At 45.9% G+C, this 18,910-nt stretch overlaps 1 protein-coding gene across 1 annotated transcript in view; it reads right to left on the bottom strand.

Moving 5' to 3' along the window:
• The window catches only part of FNDC3B (fibronectin type III domain containing 3B), a 213,868-nt gene extending 195,511 nt beyond the window's left edge, over positions 1–18,357 (bottom strand). The window contains exon 1 of the mRNA XM_063338682.1: positions 18,183–18,357. The gene's annotated coding sequence lies outside the window, so the exon portion shown is untranslated. The remainder of the gene's footprint in view (positions 1–18,182) is intronic.
• Positions 18,358–18,910: the final 553 nt, after the last annotated feature.

Below are 18,910 nucleotides of genomic sequence, written 5' to 3'. Positions count from 1 at the left end.
AAGTACAACTATTGGCAATTCAAAAACATTTTCAAAAAAGACATTAGAGAACCATTTTTAGAAATAATCCAGAAACCTTAAGCTGCACTCAGCGTGCAAGTTCCCATGAAGCTACATTAGCAGTACTCTAAAAAACAGAATTAACCAAAAAGATGCTTGGAATTCTTTCTGCATTACACAGACCTTCCCATTCCACGTCCGGCATCCCAGCTCGCTCTCATGCCTACACTGAAATCATTCGCACACCCTTCGGCAAGACAAAGCCTCCACTGAAACCAAGTCTCCAATGATGCAAGTGAAGAACAACAGTGAGCGTAAGCGTAGCCATAGAGTAGGTGAACCTCCATTAACTCAGCTGAACTCAATTAAGTTAAGCCCATCGCTTTAAGGGCAGAGAGACAGACACACACACACACACACATATATATATATGTATGGGAAACATGACCCAAGGGCTACATTCTTGGGTGGAAAAACCAAACAGACTTCATTAAGCATTGCTCCATCTCTCAGGTGCATCCTAGTAGCCGAGATTTCCAAGTAGGATATTACTAAAAGAAGGTATTAATAATCTGATAGTTCTTTACACCGCCTGGAATCCAATACACAACAGAGATACCTCTGTCACAGAAACCTTTTGTTACTCACTCATACCTTGGTATTTCAGCATTACAGCTGCGCTTGCCTTCAAAGCTCGCTATCCCTTCCCCGCTAAGGGCAGAAGTCAAAGATCCATGGACAAGGACTTCAAGCCAAACACACCCTTTGCTATTTCAGGCTTTAACATAAGCAGATTACAGCTCAGCTGTTCTCCATCTGAACTTTTGTTTATCTCTTACCAATGCTGCAGTAATTATCCCTGATAAAAGCCAGACTTTAATTAACAAGCCATGACCAGCCTTCACCTATGAACTCTTCTTCCCATACAAATTCTGCCTCTAAGTAGCTATTAAATACCAAATTTTAGCAGTCAATCATTAGGAGATAGTCTTACCATGCAGAGTTAATATGAAATTCGAACAAGGCAAGAGAGACGCAGGTCGTGGGGGCTGCCAGGGATGCCCCGTCCCCACAAGAAGCCACCTCTGCTTGTGGGACAGCCTTTTTACGGAGCTGGGATAGTTGTGCCCTTGCAGCACAGGCTGTTCCAGGAAGGCAACGTGGCTGCTATGCAGTGCAACACGCTTCACAGTGAGTAAATATAAAGAGAGACAAGATCTCCGCCTCAAGCTGTTGAGAAAGGAAAGGGAAGATCTTCCCTGACACCCTTTCGTACAGAGGACACGAAAGCCCGTCTCTTCAAATAGGAGAAACAAAAAGCAGAGACAGTTTCAAAGAAGGAAGAAATTGATGGATTGGGATAGGTAGCTAAGACGAACGCTGAAGGAGAACAAGTAATTTAAATCAAAACCAGGCAGTCAAGCTCTTCTTTTAAGTGGCACATCGTGTGCTAAGGTGTACTACAGGAACTCGAAGGAGAGACCTGCCCCATATGTGGGGACCAGGAGATTTCACCTTAACGCTTTAGTCCTTACGTTCTCTTAACCCTTCTCCTTTGGGGTAGGAGGTGGTGGTTAGGTGACGAGACTGGTGGACGGGGAGAATGATCATTGACACTTTGATTTCAAACAGCACGAGTACTAAGAGACTAAAGGCCAAGTAAAACACACCATTTGTCCATCTAACAATGACGATTCCCCCTCGCTCTGTACCTCAGCAGGACCATCCCTGCCTGCTGGGGAAGGTGGCACTGGGACCAGGACGGGCGCAGGAGAAGGGATCACACGCCATGCTCGGCTTGGCTTGAAAGCCCCAGCTGGGCTGTTTGGGCCCAGGTTCAGGAAACGCTGATGGAAGCCCAACACCAGGCCAGCACCAACAGAACCACACTGGACCCTGCTGCCCCTCCGGGCCAGCACTTGTCCAGCAGCAAGACCAGTCGGATCTAAGGTTAGCTTCCAGATCAACCCCAGGGTCTAACTGGTTGAGCCAAACCAAGAGAAGCAACAGGAATGAAGGGAGCTGGAGGCAGGAATGACCTTTCAGTAGCAGCACTAACTTAGAGCTGTGTAATCAGGCCACGAACTTGCACTCTGATGTACATCTGTAGTATTTTATCTATCAATACACCCATGGAGATGGATTGCAGCACCTCCTTTTTTAATAACGTGATATTTAACTACTTAACCGAGGTGATACGCCAAGTTCTGTACAGCAAACACTTGTGAAACCGTTTCCTTCCCCCACTGCCTACACCGTATTTAGAGAAGGGAATTCAAACACAGCTCAAGAGCAAACAAAACTTCCCTACACCGTACACGGACAACCTATATAAGATGGGGGGGGGACAAAAAAAAAAAAACAAAAAAAACAAAAAAAACCCACTCAGCGTTTTCCTATCCTTCTGGCTTCCACACACTCAACACCCAACAGCTGGAAGTTTCATCTTCGCAGGACCAGTCAGGATCGCCCCGTGAGAGCTTTTGAATCGCCACGGCAATCAAACGTTACTAGAGGGAGATTAACTGGAGTCAGTACACGCAGTTTAGGTTTAAAACAACAAATGCTCCTTTCCCCAAACTGATGAGAACTGAGAGGAAAAACTGACTTGAAAGAAAATTTATGTACATTACAATTGTAGGCTCACTTTTTATTTTTTTAAAAAGACATACAACTATGAAAGAGAAAATATAATCCTCTCGTTTGAGAAAGAAGGAAACTTTCGCTAAAAACCTATACTTATTCCTTGGTAAAAGGAAGATTAATATAAACATGATGCAGTATAAAAACGGTAAAGGAGGGAAAGAAAAACAGCCACTGATGAAAGTGAACTAGAACTACAGAAAATTGGTAAGCGAAATGAAGACTGAAGTCAAGACAAGTCAGTCAAAAAAAAAAAAAAAACCAACAACCAACCATGACTTGCAGGACAAGAGAAAATAAGCTGCTTTTAAAAATAAACCACGAAGGACTGAAATCTAATAGTGGTGTAAACCCACTGCAAAACAGAAGTGATAATAGGGTTAATGGTGCAGGAAAAAAGCATTTAATAACTTTTTTCTACTCAATATTTGGAAAGCGGGGGGGGGGGGGGGGAAGCATTTGTATCAAACAGACTGATGAATTTATCTCAGTGACCAAGTCAGCCTCAAAAACCTTACAATGAAGTTTTGATTGAGCCTTTGAGGGAACGCCTGATCGACTGTCAACGACGGGACATGCTGATGCTGCGGGATGGAGGGGAGACCACGCTGATCCAGTAACCAGTAGCTGAGAGGGAAGCAGGGTGACCAGTACAATTACGTCCCATCAGTAGGGCGCCGCTTTCAGATAAAACAATCTAAAGTCAATGTAGGATTCCAGTGATAAGGAATTCAAAGGTATGAACGTAATCAGCATCGCTGTTCTATATGAAACAGGTCCCGGCAAACAAATCCAAGCGCTCTCCCTGACGAGATTACACCTTTGGTTGGAGAGGTAACTGTGTTAGCACGTATCAAAATGCAATATCTTCAGCGTATTAAGAGCTGGCCAGCTAACTGACCACGGTTTAATCTGTGGGCTGATAACACTGTGAATCAGCCACACCACGGTGCGGGCTCGATGCACAGCACCCCAGCAGGACCTACCAGCACTGGGCAAGGTCTATTTACACAGTCCCAGGGACAGCGAGGATCAGACACGAGACAACAATAAGAAGCAGTGAGCAGAAGCAGGAGCCAGGCAAAGCAAAGTTGGGCACAACATTAAAAACAAAAATCCAAAGATTAGCTACTGGAATAGATGGGATCAGCCAGGGGAAGTGAACAGTATTTCCTCCTCTTAAGGAAATATGACTTTATGTGCTCACCAGAAATAAAAGTTACAAGCAAGGCAGGATAACTTTATCCTTTCTAAAAAAAGAACTATAACCTTACTAAATTAAGCGTATGTTGTACTGCTTACTGACAATTTTATTAGCTTGCAAAAACTTAAGTTGGCATTTGTAAGAAAACTGTTTTTGCCCCCTTTACCCATAACGAGTCAGCCTGTTACAAAGATTTCCTACAGATAGAATAGAATATACTACGCAGAAGGCAAATAGTTACTGCCCTCTTGCCGCATGAAGCTGTCTGCATTCCTCCTCCGGGAGAGACTTCCAGAGGTACTCGAACCACGCGCAGGCGCTGCCAGGAGGCTCGTCAAGTCTCACGTTGGGCAGAGAAACCCCCAGACGCTTGCAGACCACTAATAGGATTTCTGGTCCAGCCTCAACTGGAGCAAGCCCCAACAAACGAGTATCTCCAGTTGTTTCACCTCCGTGTCTTGTTTTCTCAGCTGTAAAAGGGGGATAATGAAATGCATCGCCTCTGTATCTGGTATCTCCCAAGAGCAAAAGAACCATCACGTTGGTTATTCTCCAACGTTTATTTAATGATTTCCTACTAAAGCTGACAGCCTGTCCTGGTCAGTAACGCTAATTAAAATTATCAGTTCACAGCATCTATTTGGCAGTCCATATTAACAACTACAACTTTACACAGCAAATTGTTCATACAGACCTTCCTAAATTAGGAAATGGCTCAGCAAATCATGGGTGGGACTGAAACTAAACCACTAAACCCAGTCGCCCACATACAGCCGCCACAAAATAAAACCCCACCGCTCACTGCTGCTGCCTGTGCCCCAGGTCCCACCAACGTGCCCACAGGTCCCCTGCCCAGCCCAGGAGCACAGGGACGTTCCCTCTGCCCCGTCTTCCCCTCCTCCAGCAGCTCCTGCCCTCCCACCAGCACTTCCACCCCCCGACGCTGGATTATATGATCAGTTCTCATTACCCAAATTAACTCTTCCCTTGCCATAGTGGGCTGAAATCCCATCAGAACAATAAAAACCAACTCTGACATACGTTGCACCAACTCAACCGTGATTGAGCCAGTGGCCACAATGCGAGATGCCGTTCCCAGTCGTTTCATTAAATCCCCAGCCAGAGACTTTTTCTTTTTTAAATTAAACAAACAAAAACCAAAGACAAAAAAAACAACCCCCCCAACTTTTAAGTGCACTGGCTTATTGTGATTTTTAATTAGTGACAGGATTTCAGATAGTGCACACCCAAGGCCCCAAAAGGGGGGTGTGAGGGGAGTACGTGTGCCTGCTTGTGAAACCATTGTTCCTGCTCAATACAGCTCATCCTCTGGCCCATCCAAGTTCCCAGCTGCCCAGTCACACAACTGTGAAAGTCAACAGCTGGGCGTTTTATAACCCGGGAGAACTCGCAGCCAACCCTTACGTTGCTGGCAGGGACTCTTGGCCAAAGCCCGAGGACCCCACAGGGACCATTCCAGCCCCACCACGCTGCTTCACCTTCCTCCTTCAAGCAACTGCTAACGAAGGCAAAAAAATCCATGATTACAAGCCGGGCAGACAGCTGTTTTGTAAGCAATTAAATGAGAGAGGCAGGCGTACTGAATTGTGTCGGGCAGTGGCCGGGATCCAGGATCTGCCACCATCTGGAAGTTTGCTTGGCTTTTGTTCCAAGTCTCCAGCACTGATGGATGGAAACAAGCTCCCAGTCCTTCTGCATTAACATAAAGACAATTAAAACAATTTTTCCCCCTGCTGCCAAGTAGCTCAGAAATGAAAGCACATCACATGAGTTTAAATGAGACAATGTTGATAATATATTTAAGTAAAACCTGACAATACGCAGCAACAACAACAACAACAAAAAAAAAAAACACAACACCCAACCCAAAACAAAACCTCAGTTCAATCATGGCAAACAGCTTTGTCAACAAGTTCCTGCGACTCCTTCTTGTCAGAGGAAAACGCGCAGATGAAAGAAAACCTGCACCAGGACTCACTGCATCCTCCTCTCTCCAAGGAACATTAACTACTGCCTGACAAAAGCATTTCTGCCGAGAAAGGGAACACCACAGGCCAGTATTAAAGCAATTTCAGTGTAGCTACCAAGCAATTAGCTACGTAATACCTTCGCTACATGCTGATTTTTCCTTTTCCAGAGGACTGGTGCAAGCATAAGTAGTAATTTGTTGTTTGTACAGCCACTTCTGAAGTTGCAGGTGACCCAATTTAGATTTTTCTTTCCATATCACTGAAAATATGTCTACTCTGGCACTGCACATCTGTTCCCTAGTTTATTTCACTGTTTAAAAAAAAAGGACACAATAAAACAAAAAAAACCTTTTACATTGTATTTGAAGATAACTTCCACCTTATATCAGCAAATATAAATTCAGATATTTTGTTTTTTAAATATTTAAACTCACATTTGTGAAAGACTGATGTTGTTTCTTTCTCCCCCTCCCCCCAAGACAAAGCATAAACAAAGTTTTATCTTGTTTTCTGAGTTTGCTTTGAAGCTTGTGATTATCCCAAAGTTAACATGCTCCTTCCTACAGATTATCATGAGTACAGTTTTGGATACAAACCTCCGGGCTTTACTCTGCAAGCGATCCACCACTTTCACAAAGCAGTTTTGGAAAGCACCTTTATCATTTGACCCGATGTTCAAAGCTCTTTGAAAGCTACCGATCTCCTTTTCTGGAATTATAGCACATCAGGATCTTCTACCAATAGCAGTGAGTACCAGGAGCAGGATATAGGAGTGAAATTCCACCAGGACCGCAGCCATATCAAAGTTTCATCACCAACACCGTACAGCCCTGCACACACACAACTTAAGCACAAGCAGACTTGAAAGAAGTATTTCAATTATGTCAATTCATTAAAAAAAAAAAAATCAGGATCAGGTTTATAAAGTTTGCTGCTGCAATGAATACCTGGAGTATTTTCAACACACGATATTCCAGGACAGAAGGTCCTTTTCTGTTCTCCCGCTTCCTTGAAACCACTCTGCCACTTGGGCGCTCCTTATTCATAGCTAAAAATACTACAGCCACATATTCTTTCATAGCCCTGCATATATGTTCATGGGCAATCTCCTTGCCATTCAGATGTCCCCTGTTCACACAGCCGGACTGGTTTCGGACTAAGCTGTTGGGTGAAATTCTGCAAGAGTTTTTATTTATTGACAGCTTGCATCCATGCGTTCATCTGCTGACACTGGCTTTTGGCTTCAACAGTCCTATATGCCTTCACTGTGTTTACATCTCTGATGGATTTAAAGATAGCAAAGTTCATTGGAACTTTTTTCCTGTTAAATATTTCTCCATCTCATCTTGCGAGAAAGGCTTTCTACACTTCCACTCAAGCTTGTAACCCCGCTCTGCAACTCTACCACTTCCAATTTATCTATCTTTCACCAACGCAGATGATCAGAACGTACATATTTTCCAAAAGAAGTCCCAAAAGGACTTGCAAAACAGTATTAATCTCCCTTCCCATCTCTATTAAAAGCAAAATAAAAATCCACCCTTTGGTGCATGCCTTTTTTCACGGCTGTATCACCACCACCAGATCACACTCACGCCCTGGTCCGGCAGCGCAAGGCGTTGCACAGCAAAGTCTCTGTATCTGCTTTAAAAAACCCACAATGCTTATATTGATCACAAAGGTCAGGAAGAGATGATGTTGGCAGAAAAACATACAGCAGGCATGCTAAATCTTCATCTAACATACTAGAAAAGAATAGATAAAAGTGGTATTTTTCTGTTTCTTCCTCCCAGCTGTGTATTTTGCATATGATGAGAGAAGAGTCGGATTCCGTTGCTCCCCCCTTCCATCTGCGAAATCCCTTCGCATTTGTCAAAAAACACACAAGTAGTGGAATGTTGAGAAACATTTTCTGCAAAAAGTAGGGACACGCGAAAAAGCTAAAACAGAGATACTTTATACAGTAGAAGAACCAGACAAGCACTCTTTAAAATTTTTTGATGGAAAGTCAGCTTATAAGATTTTCTTCATTTAAATTGCTCCCGCACCCCTGCCCCAGTGGCCACAAACCTTCTGCCAGGAGAGACCCGTCCTGGGGGCAGCACCGCATGTGAACCCCCAGAACAGGGTTAAACCTCACTTGCTCTACAGAGCCAGAATAGATATGTAATTAAGACACCTAAAAAAAAAAATTATATATTTTTTTTTTTTTACATGTACATGTATAAAATTAATAGAAAATAACTCTCCTGAGGACAGAAGAGGAGGAAAGTCGACAGATCCAATCTGCCGTCCCCATATACTTGCTAACTTGAGTACAAAACCTCCTCTCAGCATCCGAGGCCAGTCCAGGCACGGGGCCAAAGCTTTGCATTTCCCTCCCCAAGTGAAAGGGCAGATCTCCGACTGCCACGTCGCCAACCCCCAGCCAAAAAAGCAGCACCTCAGCCCTACCCACAGTCTTGCAGCTGCAGTAAAACCACATCACTGCCCGTAACGAGGATTTATCCAGTTTGCTCAAAAGTGGTATTATCACAACTCAGGTAAACTCAATCATACAAGAGAGCATACTGTAATATTTGCTTATATTTCATTTAGAGTACACTACAGCATCTTAAATGATGGCAGGGCCACAAATACAAATAATACACTCGATCTACTTGCAAACTATTCCCTTCATTACTGTTTTCATTGTCTTCACATATCCATATTTTCTACCTCCCAACGCCCACATTTCAGAAGATGCTACAACCACTTATCCACTCTCCTTTGTCCCCTTACACTAACCCAACAATTCAGGATGCACTGAAATGAATACATTGCAGTCTAGAAAAATCTACGGAAGGAAGAAGGGAAGGGAGAAATAAGGATTTATTAAGACAGACGAGAAAGGACCCAGACCTGCTAGCAGGGACAACACTGCAATAGTCTAGACGGTCGGAGAAACTGAAAAACTTTTTACAGCAACTTTTTAGAGGATAATATCATCCTGTTTGACTGCATGATCAAGAAATGCCAAAAGGAAGTGAAACCGTTAATGTCTAACTTCAGTGTTTTATACAAACAAATATTGCCTTTACAGTAACATAGCGGCTCTCACACATCCACTGAAGCAACCTATTCAGATGCATAAAAATTAAAGTGTAGCCGTCTCGTACGTTAAATAGATTGCGGTTACAGAAGCATCTGAATGACCTGACTCTTATGTTTAAGCCAGAAGTGGCTGCTGTGGAAGAGATCAGAGACCCTTTTGGTTGCGCTCGGTCGGATTGACTAATTTCCACCCCATCACCATTTCCTGCCCATGGAACAAGGCAGCTGGAACATCTGGACAAGAATGTCCAGCTCTGTTAACCGAGAGGGGAAAGGGTAAAGATAAAACACCGCACACATGAGAGCTTGTAGAGAGAGACACTTAAATTAGTTAACGAGAGCGTTCCTCTCCGTTTCAGATACCCAATTAGTCGCGGGCATACAGCGCCCCGGCCGCTGCTCGCGATGCACGCTGACCTGATGAACGAGCTTCAAATCAGCAACAAGACGTTTGCGCTGCACGTCTAACAAAGTCACAGAGGATGTTTATCTTTCACGCGGTCATTAAAAGCCCCAGTGAACTTAATAAGCAATAATAAAGATCTGCTAGAGCAGCATATGGAGTTGAAAAATAAATATGTGCAGAGCAGATGCAAACAAGTTAATTTTGCCACCAGCTGACATGCAAGAAACAAGGATTAAGGCTGACTGTACGTAAGTGTGAGCAGTATTAACAACTTGGATCACTTTTGTCCGATTTTACACAGAGATCTGCAGAACTTTTGCTGTGTTGAAAATCTCAGAATTTTACTTTTTCCCTCTTTAGCCATAAGATTTCTCGTCTATCCATTATGGTCAGCTATCAATAACGTAACCCAACCCACATGTTCCATACCAAGGCCTCTAAGACCGTGGTTGTAGACCTTCATGAAGAAAAACTCGAACACAATGTAGTAGGAAAAATGCAATGAGCCATAAGCCGCTACCTTGTTATGGCACTTTACCTTCCCAGCGTGGTAGGACCAGCTTCGTGCCACACGGGACTCTGCCAGAGTCATGCAGCAAGATGTCACCCGTGTCTCTGGGGACAAAATCCACAGGACATTTCTCACTTCTGAACATTAAGACACTAGTACCTCAACAACATTTGAAATTAACCAGAATGTGAAATACGAAGTCATTTTGGTTTGGTCCTTTAGGGGTTTTTGTTTGTTTGTTGGGTTTCTGTTGTTGTCGTTTTGAGGTCTTGCTGAACTAAAATGTAACCTAGTTTTATAACAAATAAGCCCAGAGGACAACATACAAATAGAAAGTTATCTAATGAAGCAACATGGGTATGAGCTACTCACCTGCTTAAGGGTAAGTGACACACAAAAGTATCAGAAAATGATGCTTCACTTTCACTTGTTCTGAGAGTTACTTTCATCAGTATCACCTGAGACCAGGAGAGCAGCTCCAGTAACTTAATTCACTAACTTCTGATTAGGCAACAGTGAGAAAACGACTGTGTCAAAACAACTCAGACTTATCAATGTATCAACATATTCATTGAATTGCTATAAAATTAACTCTTTATCCTCAAAACATCCCACATACATTTCCCGCCAGTACAAGATAGGCTTGAACCTTTCAGAGCAGAGCCGAACGCCCGCAGGGTCACGGTGCACAAAGCGAGCAGCCGATCACTCTTTCAGCTATCAAGTCATTTTTGCACCTGATCCAGAAACTTAAATGTTGGTAGACTCCGGAGATTATACAGGGGATTATTCGCGACACTGGTGCCATTTTCTCTCCTTCTCCAAACCACATAAGGTCACTCATTGAAGAGGAGACAACGTATAGGCATGCTCAGGTATCAACACAAACATAGTGAAAGCACCATTCTCTAACAAACTGACAATTTAGACTGAAAGTTATGATTTATTTTGAATTGAAAGATTATTTTTTGCCGGCCCTTTCTCTTGCCCATAGATACCAAGAACCTTCCGGCAGCTCAGCCTGCCCTTGGGTTAGTCTCCAAGTGTAGCCTGTTCACAGTGCTGTAAGCCACCTGCAGCTGTCCAATCTTGCCACCTCTGTGCCTTAACGTCCCCTCTTATACATGGCATCCAAAACACGAGGCCACCTCACTACGTTTCCTATTTCTCATTTCCTTCCCTATCACTCTTGATCCATGAACGCCCTTACCGAGCAAGCCAGAAACCTCCTGACCCATTCCTCAAAACCCGCTTTTGAAGACACCTGTGGATTTTTCTCTCCCTGCACGAATGGCTGGCAGGTACCACCAACAATGACTCAACCTATGATCCAAAAGCAGTGCCCTGTGGTCCTGCTAGGTCAGACAGCTTCAACTCTTCTGAAGAACTCCAGGACCATATACCACAGCTTTCCTGTGTCATTTGTACCCACCTGGGAGCCAAGACACAGCCACCTGGCTGTCAGGCTGGGCACACCCCCACTACACATGTGGATGGACACGTTCTGCCCATACGACAGCCTCTCGTCCACATGCCTGCATTTTTAGTCATGCGAAGGCCACACGTCACACCCACTGCGTGAACAAGAGCATGAAGCAAAAGGGAAGAGGACAGAAAGGAATGCAGCGTGCCACAAACACAGATCCGCAGCCCCTCCCTCGCCCACATCTGAAGCATTCAAGAAAAGCCAGCAAAAAGCAAGCATTGTGCCAAATTAAGTATTGTGCACGTCGCTGCTCAGCTCCTCAGACACCCAAGTGTCAGACAGCTCAGGGGGGACACTTCTTCTGCAACACCAAACGTGGCACCCCAAGCCTCCGGTCTGGAGCGCAAGAGCGGCAGTAACCTCGCTGCATGGCCGAGGATCACCTTTAACAACCCTGCAACCAACAGGCAAACATAAATCATGTGGAGATATAATTAAAAGGAAAACCCTGTCTTAGTATCGGAAACCATGGGCGGTTAATGAATAAGCGTGCTGAAGAAAGGATGGGCAAGTGGGACACTGAGAAAAGCAGACGTCCTAGGAATGAGAGATCTCATTGAAGCAGAAGCCAATTCTATAAAAATCCAGTGTAAGAAACAGTTGTTTTCTTTAATTTGCTTTTCTTTGAGATGCCACATCTTCTAACGCTTTCCAGCACTAGAAAATAAAGACATGTAGCTCCCCCCCCGCCCCCCCAAAGCAGGCTTTGAAAACAAATTTCCTAGTTTAACCTGCCAAAGCAGAAGACATGACAGCAGCCCTCTGCCCAGCTCAGGGGATGACTCAGTGGAAACTAGCCCTCAAAAAACGTGTTGTCATCCTTCAGTCACTGCAACTGAATAGGAACGAATTTCTCGCCTTAAAAGCCGTAGCTTCCAAGGCAGCCACAGTTAAAGACAGCATTGTATACTAGAGGAGCAGCACCAACATGTTTTGGTGGAAAATGACAGCTTACTTTTTTATTAGTTGTATTAAACATTGAAAAACAGAGGTAGAAAGTATCTACTGGAGTTAGACTATAAAATCATTTCCTTGGAGCTTTAGAGCATCTCACAAAAGAACAGGATAGTTAAGTAAAGTGGATTAAGAACCGGGGAAAGCAAGACCAACATTTTAACTGTTTAAGCCAGCCAAATACACAAGTCAAAGCAAAACATCAGCCACGTAATCATCCTGCTGCAAGAACAGAACGCACACATGCACGTGTTCCGCTGGATCTCAAACTTGCATCCAGTTGAAAGAGATCTAGAAGAATCAGGTCCGTGGTATACATTTTTTCCCCCCCCACTTCACTCTAAGCCATTATTCCTGATACTAAAACATCAAATGAAAGGCAAAATACTAAGTCACACGGAACAGTCAGGCAAGCCCAAGCTGTGCTTTTGCTTTTCAATCTCCCCACCTCTATCGGTACTTGCAGACAAAAGCCACTATTCAGGCTTTTGAGTTCAGGCATTACACACCCCGAATAATCCACAACCTCTGCCGTTCCGACTGTGTCGCTTCTGCTCCGTTAATTTATTCTAGTAGAGCGATGCTTCTGTTTGCCATACGTTTGCTAACAACAAGACACTGAAAGCAATTCTTTCTCCTCTGTGAGCTGACATTACACGAGTCTGCAAGAAACACAGGCTCACCAGAAGGAAACTCATTCAATGCTCTCATTATCCACAAATGCTATCATCTTCTTTTTCTCTGCTGCATTATTCCACATCAATAAATAAATAACAAGCAAAGAGCAATGCATAATACTTAATAACATACCTACACCAGCTCAAGTGTCAGCAAGCATAAGGTCACTTATGGTATATGAATTGCCATTGAATAGGCAAGTACTTCCACAATAAAGGCGACTTATGAAGCAGAATAAATTCTAGCAGCTAGCTAATTTTTACACTAAAGAAAAACAGTAAGGTGATCCTGAAACAAATCAGGACAACTCTAGTCCCATGCCGTTTCTGCTACCAAGGTCCAAAACAGTCACACCATCTTACTTCACTGCAGGTTTGGACTTGACTAAGGAATCATGCAGAAATACCTGCGGCAAAAGGCAACACTGGGATTTAAGAATATAAATGTTAGCATTTTATTCATGGGTGAGTGGGGAGCAGGGAGCAACCATGTAAAATCGACACAGCTGCACAGAGGCTGAGAGAACTAGCTACAAACTAAGCAGAACACACTTGATATTTTGGTAGTTTCAGTTCAAAGCATGGGGAAATCTGTCCACAACATCCCAAGGATCTTTGAGGGTGGCGAGGGTCATTTAAAATTGTTGCTTACTGAAGTTTTTATTAACAGCCTCTTGAGAGCAATTTCTTTTTTCTCTTTTCAAAACATTCCATATGAAACATTCCTGAAGGCATGAAGTAGATGTTTAAGTACATCTATATACACACATTCTATTATTAGAGTCCTTTGCAAGGACCTAATAATAGAAATGCCTATAATTACGTATAAGGCAATTACAAGACTTACATACAAAGCATGCTTTAAGGTCTGCGTGTTGCTGCCACAGAATAGCTATACACTAAGTCAGCATCCAGAAATCAGACAAGCCTATCGTCTTCATTGCCAGAGGATTCGAGTGTTTTGATTTCAGTTATCCTAAATCCAACCAAAAAAAAAACCATACCAAAACGCAACAGCAGAAACTTCGCTCCTGAATGCACGTTGTTTCTCTACTGAACAGCTTCTAGAAGAACTAGAAGCAGATGCCAGAAGAAGCAAATGCCACGTATCAGCATTAGCTGTAATCTTTGTCCTCTTCAAAAAATAATATGAACTATATACTCAATTACTTTGGAATTGTTTGTTGTTTCATATTACATAAATAACATTATACATAGCTGCAGTTTAATAAGCAGAGTATCCAAATGGTAACTTTCAGCATATAGCACCATTATAAACTGTCACCACTAGAAACACAAATAAGGAAAGTTTCTTATACAGTCGGTGTTGGAGTTGGCTTTTTGGTCTGTTATCTGCTAATAAACAACACAATTTACTTGTAAACAAAGAATTCCTTAGATCAAACGCGGAAAGCACGTCACTGGAGAAGCGGCATGTTTTAACCTCTAAGCTCAAGGCAAGCCATCCTTTCCCAATTAAAAGCACCGTGAAGATTTGCCCAAAGCCGCACTACCTGGGACCTCCAGGGAATATTCCCGCTCAGGAACAGACTTTAACACAGACTACGCTTTCCTCGTGTACTTGCTCAACAGCACCGTCATTTTTCATCCAGAGCAGAGCACAGATTTAACATCCGCAGCAGCATTTCTGAGAGGCGACTAATCTCGCCAACACTGCTACAAATTCCACAATAAGTCACGTTTAATTAGTTTGTGCTTTTTTCTCGGCTGGCTGTAATCCAGCGGGGGGCAGGGGGAGCTTCCAACTTTAATTTTGCAAAGAGGTGCTTAGAATAGATCAGTAAAAATGCAAACTACCGCATCCCCACTGGAAACTGTTTGGAGAGTTATCTGCTTGCTGACAGCCCAACATTCCTGCCTGTAGATGGCCTGTTACCGTTGTGTATCCAGCGTCTCCTATTTCCACTGCCTTGTTTGAAGAACTTCCCTCTTCCCACATACCTTCCATCTCCAGGGACAGATCACACAGGGACACTAAACCTTGGCCGTAAACAACATGACTTTTGATATTGCAGTTTCTAAAGGATCCCCCACCGCTCAACTGCTGCCGTTCAGCAGCGCAGAGAAGATCACGGAGGCACAAGTCCTCTGGGCAACTGGTTTGAGGAACACTTTGCCTCGCTGGTACTTTGCACAGCTGAGATTTACACAGGGTTCTGCTGGCTTCCTCTGCTATTTATTTTATTTGCTGTACACTAAAGGCTATTGCAAACAAGTGGGACTCGGATAACTTGCAGTACACTGCACAAAACCATCCCGATGCGTCGGGACACTCGATTTCCAGACTCAGCACCCGCTATCACAGCATCCTTGGTGGAGAGACAGGGATGTCCTCCCGCTTCCCACAGGTCACCCCATCTTCCCTCACGTCTTTCCTTTTGAGAGGAGTGGAAAACTACATTGAGAAGAAAAGCACTGTGGAGAGTTAATGTCTTTTATTCAGCTGCACAAGGGCTCCTGCACTTTTATGTAATTATATGTATTTTGTAGGAATGAAGATACTCACACTACAAACATTTATTCATACTGCAAACTTTGCTTCCGCACTAGCGCTCACCAGACTGACAACCTACATTTTTGAGGGGAAACCCAATTACACTAATTAGAAAGTTCATTAATACAACCGCACACGTGCAGAAGTTTGCTGCATGTTCTGTATATATTTTCTTGCACAGATTCATGAATTGTAGAAGTTTAACTGCCCTTAACCACTTCTCTCTCTCATCAGAGAACTTAATGGAATCTATAAAGTGAAATGAAAAAAAACTTACATTCTCTGCTAAGAAAGAGGTTTGATGCAGAAATCTTCTTTCAGTTCAGCAAATACCATATGTAGGGAAAAAAAAAAAGTGCCAGAAAAAACACACTTCAGATTGGAAGTTACACACTTCTCCGAGAGTAAAGATAAAAAGCTTGCAGTATGGGGTTACGGCTCCGAGCTTCTTGGCTGTAGTAGAATATCAGCTTATTTTGGATGCTAGCTTTCTTCATTTCTTATCCTTTGTCCAACTATAGGCTAACAGTATGAAAAACCCCTCTCATCGCTGTCCCAGCAGTGACCTCAAACCCAAACCAGATGTGTCCCAATGGTTTAAAAAAAAAAAATAAAATTAAAGAATTGTAGAATATATCAACTTCCACAGAGACTCATCCCTGAGCTACATTATAAGCATAAACTAACTAAAAGATACTGAGTGGGAAGAACAATATGCGATGCTTCTGGGGCAGCAGACATTTCTGTCTCAGCAGGGTCCCGATACAACCACAAAGCACAACTGCTTTAAAACTAACGAGAGGGAACCACAAAGTGCTGAAGATTAGGGAGAAAAGCACTAACAGACCGCTTCTGTGCGAGACCTGAAATGACCCCAGGAACACCGCCAAGAATCATTTTCTTACTGGTAGCACCGGCAGCATGTTCTCTTACTGCTGAGAAAGACACACGGGCCGCAGGTGGGTGAGACCACCGATGGACCAGGAGAGATGAGCAAGATGCCTCCATCCATAGGAGGAAGCTCATCACTGACTCCCCAGGTTGATGGAAGCAATGCCTTTATCTGGATTTCCAGCCAAGCACACACCATGTCATCCACGTCCAGACCAGCAGATTCCCATCAGAAAGGAGCAGAGCCCCAGACCCGTACAAGCACCAAGATACTGCCGAGCTTAGCAGTCTCAACCTTTTTTTTAAGTGAGCTTAGCTGCAAAAAAGGTTGAGAAATAGCGTTCTAGACTTAAAAATGTGTGCAAGTTTGAAATCCCATTACCTAGCACATTGTTAAGCTCGAGTTAGACTGGTTTGGCACCTTTCAGGAACGTACTGGTTGAGCCCTGGGTTCTGCAGGGTAAGCGGTTAGGGGATACAGCACATGCGATTAAGGCACAGGGAACCGGGATACCTGAATTCTGTTCTCACAAACCTAGCACCGAGTTCAAATAATAATAATAAAAAAAAATAAATCCAAAATAACCAAAACACCAGCAAACAAGAAACTTCATTTTTTCCATATCTCATTTTCCCCATCTGTGATGGGGTAACTACCACTTTATGGAGTCAGGCCAGTACTTTTAGGTACTCACACAAAGAAACGCAAATGAAAAACGAAATTACTAATATGGAGAGAGGCAGGCTTGCCCCCCCCCCTTTTATTCTACAAATATAGATGGGATAAACGGTTCATTACATTTAACTTCAAGCCGCACTACCTTAGCCAAAACCTTATTTAAATAGAACATTTCTGAGAACCGGGAAGGGCGGGGGAAAGGCAGAGGGGAGGGATGCAGATGTGGTCTTAACCTAAGAGAGGTTAAGCTTTTAAAAGACTTTTTTCTTTTTTCACTCCGTCTCCTGGTAGCATGCCATTTTAAAAAGGTGTCTGGCAAGCAAAATAAAAAGTTTCCAGGGTTTTCCTTCCCAAAGCCGCCCTCAGCCAAGAGCCGGGCGGGGAGGACGGGGCCGGCAGAAGCCGCTGGCGCCTTTTCTCCAGCTTTTTCTCCAACATTCCCCCTGGATCCAGACATTTTGGGTGGAAGAGGAGGAGCCCCCCCACACACACACACACCCTGGGATCTTCACCTGCCCGGCATCCCCCGGCCGGGCAAGCGGGGCCGCTCTCCCCGCCGGCTCCCGGGCACCCACCCGCCTCCTCCCGCCCCACGGGCACGGCTCCTCCGGGGCGGGGGGGGGGGGGTGGAACCGCCGCCAGCCGCACACCCACGCGTGTCACCGCCGTCCCCACCACCCACCTCCCCCCGCATTTTTGTGTCCGTGGCCCCCCCCGGCCCCGCAGCCGCCACGGGGCGGCGGCGGACGGAGGCGGTGACAGCGGCCGAGCCGGCCGCCCCTCGGGATCGCCGGGCGGTGCTGGAGGGCCAGTCCCGCCGCCAGCCCCTCGCAGGGCCGCGGCGGGGCTGCCCCCGCCCGCCCCGAGCTCCCCGCCGAGGGGGCAGAGCGACCGAGCGGGGCGCCGCCGCCACCGGGGACCGGAGAGGAAGGACGGGGAAAGACGGGCAGCGAGAGAAACTTTCCGCCCCGTCCCGCCGCCGAACAAAAGAGCAGAGACCGGGAGCGGCGCCTCGGGGCGGGGGGGACGCGGCTCCCCGGGGCTGCCCACCGAACCGAGCCGAGCCGAGCCGAGCCGAGCCGAGCCGCGCGGCTCCCCGCCCGGCTACCCCATTCCCCCGGCGCGTCCTTACCTGGCGGAGGGGTGTTGCGGGGCGGCGGGCTGGGCCGGGCGCGGCGGTGAGTCCCGGCTAGCTGGAGCGAGTGCCAGGAGGGCTCGGCGGGGATTCCGCCATGTCAGTGATGTCGGCACCACATGGGGCCCGCCGGCGGCCCACGCTACCGCGCACTCTGGAGTAGAGGCTCCCGCCGAAAAGCCGGCTGAGGCGGGCGGGCGGGCGGCCCTGCTGCCCCCGCCCCGCCGAGCCGCCGCTCCGCCCCGCCCCGCCCCGGGACGGCCCCGCAGCCACCGCCCCGGCCCGGGCGGGGGGAGCCGTGAGGGGCCGGGGCGGGTCCCGGCCGCTGCCCAGTCAGGCGGCGCCGCATCGCTGTGAGCCCCCGCTGGCGGCCCGCGCCCGGCTCCTCCGCCGTTCCCCTCCCCGAGCTGCCGTTTCGACTCGTCCGCCCCCGGTTGCTCACGATTCATGCGTCGGTGCTTACTGCCAGGTATCGCCCCTGGAACATAAAGCGCCCACCGAGCCTGCCTCCCGCCCGTCAGCGGCCTCCAGGGTCCGGGCAGAGGTTGGTCCCAAAAATGCCATTTCTGACAGGGGAAGTCCCTCGTCCAGATAGTTTAAGGCTGGGATCTGGGTATGGTTCCTACGCGGTCCTGTGTGTCAGAGTCATGGAATGGTTTGGGTCGGAAGGGACCTTAAAGCCCATCCAGTGCCACCCCCGCCCTGGGCAGGGACACCTCCCACCA

This window comes from Chroicocephalus ridibundus, chromosome 6 (assembly GCF_963924245.1).
Source record: "Chroicocephalus ridibundus chromosome 6, bChrRid1.1, whole genome shotgun sequence".
In the NCBI taxonomy this organism is placed as follows: domain Eukaryota; kingdom Metazoa; phylum Chordata; class Aves; order Charadriiformes; family Laridae; genus Chroicocephalus; species Chroicocephalus ridibundus.
The sequence above is the reverse complement of the archived record's forward strand: the minus strand, read 5'-3'. Positions and strand labels throughout refer to the sequence as shown.